Here is a 6,291-nt window from a genome sequence, read left to right as displayed (position 1 = left end):
CGTGTTTTCCAGGCTTTCTGATTCATTGATCAAATGATTGGTACAATCAGTACAGCTGCTCTCCTCTCCAGAAAGCCCCTGCGTAGCCGGGGTAACAGAGAATCACTGGGTGTAAAAGTGCCACATCAGCACGGCCAGCGGCAGAAAGCCACTGCTGACAGCACACATCCCTCTGGAGCACTGAAGCGCACGTGAGGCAGAGACAGAGAGAGATTTAAGTGGTTTCATCTTGCTTTTACAGTTAGCACCAATAGCATAGACCCAGGGGTCTTCAACGTTTTCAGGCCGAGGGCCCCTTAGTTGAGAGAGAGATGAAGCAGGGACCCCCACAACCTTTTCACAGATTCCATATAGTTTCATTGTTTGACAGCACAATCATCAGTGTATTTTGGATTCATGTCAATTCAATTGTGTTTTCAGATATTTAACCACTTGAACCATCAATACTTAATAAACTTGACCTTTCACTCTGTACTTAGTCAGCTCTATTTCCCTTCTACACCAAACCTATTTTGGCTAATGTTCTCAGAATAAGGACAATAGGGTTCAAGTGGTTAATATAAAAAAGGAGAAAAAAGTTTCTATCACACAAAGATTTGGAGGTCCCCCTGTAGTAACCCTGAGGACCCCCTGTTGAAGACCCCTGCTATAGACTCACAACTGGAGAACCTCTTGACTAAACCCTTTACTTCATTGACAGGGATCCCCCCGGAGTCTATACTTGGTCCCCACATTTTCCCCCTCTACATCAAATCTCTTTGCCAAAAAAAGCCATTCTACAAGCTCACAAGACGTAACAGTGTCACCCATTTAATTTTTGAGCGTGTACATTGGCTATTTTTGCAGAATATTTGCCAGTTGGGACATGCTCAAAATAGGGACACTAGGGTTCACGTGATTAAATGATAAGGACTTAGTCAATGCAGGCTTGTCTGATTGTGATTACAAGCACTGGTTATCGGGTATTGGTCTGGAATCGATCGGCCTGGAATCGATCGGTCTGGAATCGATCGGCCTGGAGAACTACTCCAGTGAGGCTTTTAATCTCAAACTAGCGGGTGTAGACTTTTCCCCAGAGCTGCAGTGTACAGATGTCGAGGAAGCATGGTGCGGTTTTAAAACCAAATTGACCGATGCTCTAGACGACGTGGCCCCCTTGAATACCACCAGGGTTAAAGCCCGCCAAGAGCCATGGTATAACTCAGATATTGCAGAATCAGCTAGACTCAGAGACAAAAAATACGATGAAAAACGAAAGTGCTGCAAAAAGCTCAAGAAAAAATTCAACCATGATCTCAAAAAACACATTGAGCATATTACTGCTCAATGCAAGAGACTTAGAAACCAGACAACCGCCCTAGTTAGATCCGCCAAAAAAAACTACATCGACGACAAAATCGATGAATACAAAAACAACCCACGAGACCTATGGAAGTTGCTTAACAACCAATTAGGCTTAAAATCAAAAACCATATGCCACAACATAAACATCAAAACGGACGCCGCTCTCATTTCTGACAAAGGTGAAGTGGCTACCCATTTTAACAAAACCTTTACCACCACAGCCCGTTCACTGGTCAAAAGACTGGTCGCCCCATCTGGGCGGTATGGTGAAGAATTTGTTAATACATTCTACAAAAAACTGGGCGTCAGTAAAGACAGCTTTAAACTTTCCACAGTGACAACTGATGAAGTGTTTAAAAAATTGAGCGCCCTACCTCAACACAAGGCCACTGGCCTTGATAAAATCCCAGCTAGATTTCTCAGAGATTCAGCCGCCACCATTGCTCCAATCATTACCCACATAATTAACCTTTCCATCGAACAGGGTCATGTCCCCCAGGACTTCAAACTAGCAAAAGTAACCCCCCTGCATAAAAAAGGTAGCAAACTAGACCCTGGAAACTACCGCCCCGTTTCCATTCTTAGCTCCATATCCAAAGTCATGGAGAAAATAGTCTACGAACAGATTGCAAGATATCTCGATGAGAATAATCTGATTTACGAGTTCCAATCTGGATTCAGAAAATCCCATTCCACTGACACATGCCTTCTCTATTTGACTGACCAAATCAAACGCGAAGCGGATCAGGGCAAGTATAGTGGCATGGTCATGATGGACCTCCAGAAGGCATTTGACACCGTGGATCATGCTATTCTGATTGAGAAACTAAAAGCCATCGGTCTTGACAGCGCAGCAGTGAGCTGGATGCAATCTTACCTGGTGGGGAGGGAACAGGTGGTGGAGATTAACGGTACCCTGTCCCCCCCCCTCCCAGTAAGCTGTGGAGTTCCCCAAGGTAGCATACTGGGACCTCTGTTGTTCCTAATATACGTGAACGACATGGCATCTGCTTGCGCCTGCGACCTGTTCCTGTTCGCGGATGACTCGGCTCTCCTAGTCTCGGGCAAGGACCACTTGCAGGTTGAAAAGACACTTAACTCTGAACTGAGTAAGATCTGCACATGGCTTAACGACAACAAATTATCAATTCACCTGGGCAAAACCGAGTCCATCCTCTTTGGATCAAATCATAACCTCAAAAAGGTAGAGAACTTCACAATCAAAGTGGGTGACAAGGTCATAACACGAAAAAACGAAATCTCCTACTTAGGATGTATCCTTGAAGCTAATCTTTCCAGCGAAAAGATGACTTCAAAAGTAATACAAAAAATCAACCAACGAACTCGTTTCCTACAGAGGATCGCCCCAATGGTCAACTTCAACACACTGAAGACCATAGCTGGTGCAATAATCCAGCCCCTCTTTGACTATGGAGTCCACGTATGGTATCGTGACGCCCCACAAGCCCTAAAAACTAAACTCCAAACAGCCCAAAATAAACTAATTAGGGTCCTGCTTAACCTTCCCAATCAGACTCACCTCACCGCTACTCACCAGTTAAGAGTGGGGTGGCTCAGAGTAGATGACAGAGTACAGCAACTTGCAATGGGCCTGGTGTACAAGATACACTACACCACTATGATACCCAAGTACCTGTCAAAATACTTTAAAAACGTTAAGGATGTCCATAATTACAACACCAGAGGCAGTGCCACAGATCACGTTCAACCCAGAGTCAACTCAAAGAAAGGGTCGAACTCGTTCTTCTGCTACACCACAAAAATGTGGAATGCCTTACCGAAGGCCATAAAGGAGTGTGGATCACTAGCATCCTTTAAAATTGCCCTAAAAAACCACTTACAGGCAGCAGCCGTTCACAACTGGTAAAAACCTAGCCCAACCCTACCCTCCCTGCCCCTTCCTTGTATATACTGTACATACTGATTGTTTAGACTTACTGTTACCTGCCCCTTCCTTGTATATATTGTATATACTGTACTTACTGATTGTATAGACCTACTGTTTTCTTTTTTTCTTTACATATCTACTGCATAGTACTGTGTTCTATTTGTCTGTCATTCAATGTTATATGAGATACTTTAATGGTTTCCTGTTGAAATAAGCTTAGTCTTTTCATGGATCTCCTTTTAGTAGACCTTGTACCAGTGAACTGTACCGTCATGAATCTGTACATTTTCCTATGCAAACTTCTAATAAAGCCTTCAATCAATCAATCAATCAAATCGATCGGTCTGGAATCGGTCACCATACAATATTGACACTGTTGACACGATAAGGTAAAATAGAATAATAATAACTTTTTAAAACATAAATCTAAGTTCAACATGTAATTAACTCACTCAATGTTAGGTTAGACCAATGTAGTCACAGGAAATACACAGACAGGACAAAAGTGTCAACTGGTTTGACCCTGTCACCTAAATGATTTAGCTTTGACCACCAGACAGAATCCATTGTTGTCTGTGTCGCAACACTTTGGTTGAGAAACAAACAATGATAGCGCTCTTACTGTTCTGCACTATATATGGCTGGCCCGGCCTGGCCGTTATGTGTATAAATAACTATTGGGGCTTTCATAAAACATTTAGGCTACACAATTACAGTACATTGATAATATGTACTGTAGACAGTAATGTCTATAGTGGCGTGGGTAAAGGGTAAATAGAAACACTAGAACAGTAAGTTGATTACCGGTACATCAGTTGACTGTCTTATGTATGTATGCACACAGCAAAGCTAAAGCACTTGCCTTGTTTCAGTGGTTTGATAGACTGGCAGCATCCTTGGTTCTGCTGCAGCAGGTGGTGATGAGAGCACAGGGACAGCCGGCGCAGCAGCAGCATGGTCATCTCATCGACTCATCCACTCCCACACTTTACAAACTAATATGAGAGAGATGGTTTGATCAGGCATCAGCTTCAACATTAACCTGAATTGGCCTGATCTCTTCATGCTGTAACAGACACACTAATAGATAGAATGCAACATTAAAGGATTACTTCACCACTTTTCAACCTATCTTCAAATAATAGGTACTCACTCACTAATGTTCATAATAAAATTGCATAAAGAAATTCTACTGTGTCCAAGTCTCTTAGGAGAGCCTGGGAAGTTCAGAAATCCATAGTCTTGTGACATCATCAATGGGGAATCCAAGCTAATAGAAAATGCAGGCTTTCTATTCCATTGCAATGTGGAAGCTGTTGTTCTCGCGATAATAAAAATCAAGAATATTTTTTCAAAAGTATTGTTTTGATTGATTGATTGAAGGCTTTATTAGAAGTTTGCATAGGAAAATGTACAGATTCATGACGGTACAGTTCACTGGTACAAGGTCTACTAAAAGGAGATCCATGAAAAGACTAAGCTTATTTCAACAGGAAACCATTTAAGTATCTCATATAACATTGAATGACAGACAAATAGAACACAGTACTATGCAGTAGATATGTAAAGAAAAGGGGAAAAAAAAGAAAAGAAAACAGTAAATCTAAACAAACAGTAAGTATATACAAGGAATATACAAGTATACAAGTATATACAAGGAAGGGGCAGGGAGGGTAGGGTTGGGCTAGGTTTTTTACCAGTTGCGAACGGCTGCTGCCTGTAAGTGGTTTTTCAGGGCAATTTTAAAGGATGCTAGTGATCCACACTCCTTTATGGCCTTCGGTAAGGCATTCCACATTTTTGTGGTATAGCAGAAGAACGAGTTCGACCCTTTCTTTGAGTTGACTCTGGGTTGAACGTGATCTGTGGCACTGCCTCTGGTGTTGTAATTATGGACATCCTTAACGTTTATAAAGTATTTTGACAGGTACTTGGGTATCATAGTGGTGTGGTGTATCTTGTACACCAGGCCCATTGCAAGTTGCTGTACTCTGTCATCTACTCTGAGCCACCCCACTCTTAACTGGTGAGTAGCGGTGAGGTGAGTCTGATAGGGAAGGTTAAGCAGGACCCTAATTAGTTTAAAAATGAAATCTGTCAAATGATGATGTCACAAGACTATGGATTTCTGAACTTCCCACAGCTCTCTTAAGAGACTTGGACGAGTAGATTTATTTTTATTTTTTGCTATTTTATTATTAACATTAGTGAGGACCCCTCTATTATGAAGATAGGTTGAAAAGTGGCAAAGTCCTCCTTTAAACATGTTCTTCAAGCAACAAACAAACAATTCAAATAAACAAATAAATAAAATAAGAACAAGTTGCTTTCTTGTTTTCAAAGCAAGCCCACTTTATCTATATGCGAAATAATTGAGAACCATGATAGCCTACCTACTGTACTTAATGTCCTGGGATTGTAGTCTCAGTGTGCTTTGTGTAGTGTCTTCTATAGTTCTATTAGTCCTTCATGTCCATGCATGTGTCCGTGACTGAGCTCCATCATCATCATGGTCTCTGACAGGAAGGCTTTGCTTTGCTTTGAACGTGGAACAAGTGGCTGTAAAAGCAAAGCCCTCCCTCCCCTAAGCCGCTGGTGATGAGCTTGCAGCAACAGTAACAGCAACGGTCGCTGTCTCTCTTGCCAAAAGGAACTGATCTACTGACTACTGTACAGGCAGCAAGCTATCTCATCGCGAGTCGCGACCAATGATTTGTTAGCTTGTAGATCTGTTCGTTTTGGCAAGCGATACCCTTGAGAGATGGAGTAAACATGCGATACCGGTGGATGCAGTGTTGCCAACTCCCCCGGTGGATGGATCATGGGATGGATAAGGATAGGAGTCTGAAATCATGAATCCCATAGCCCTGAGGGACAGCGCTATGATTGGCTAGCTGGATGTGGTTGTCAGTGGACACACACACACACACACACACACACACACTCACACAGCGCATATTATGAACAAATGTACAAGTTTGCAAGTGTAGTGATTTGCGATGGGAATGGGATTGAACCCGAGGGCTCCCGACGCACAA

This window comes from Nannobrachium achirus (genome assembly GCF_963921795.1).
Source record: "Nannobrachium achirus genome assembly, chromosome: 18".
In the NCBI taxonomy this organism is placed as follows: domain Eukaryota; kingdom Metazoa; phylum Chordata; class Actinopteri; order Myctophiformes; family Myctophidae; genus Nannobrachium; species Nannobrachium achirus.
The sequence above is the reverse complement of the archived record's forward strand: the minus strand, read 5'-3'. Positions refer to the sequence as shown.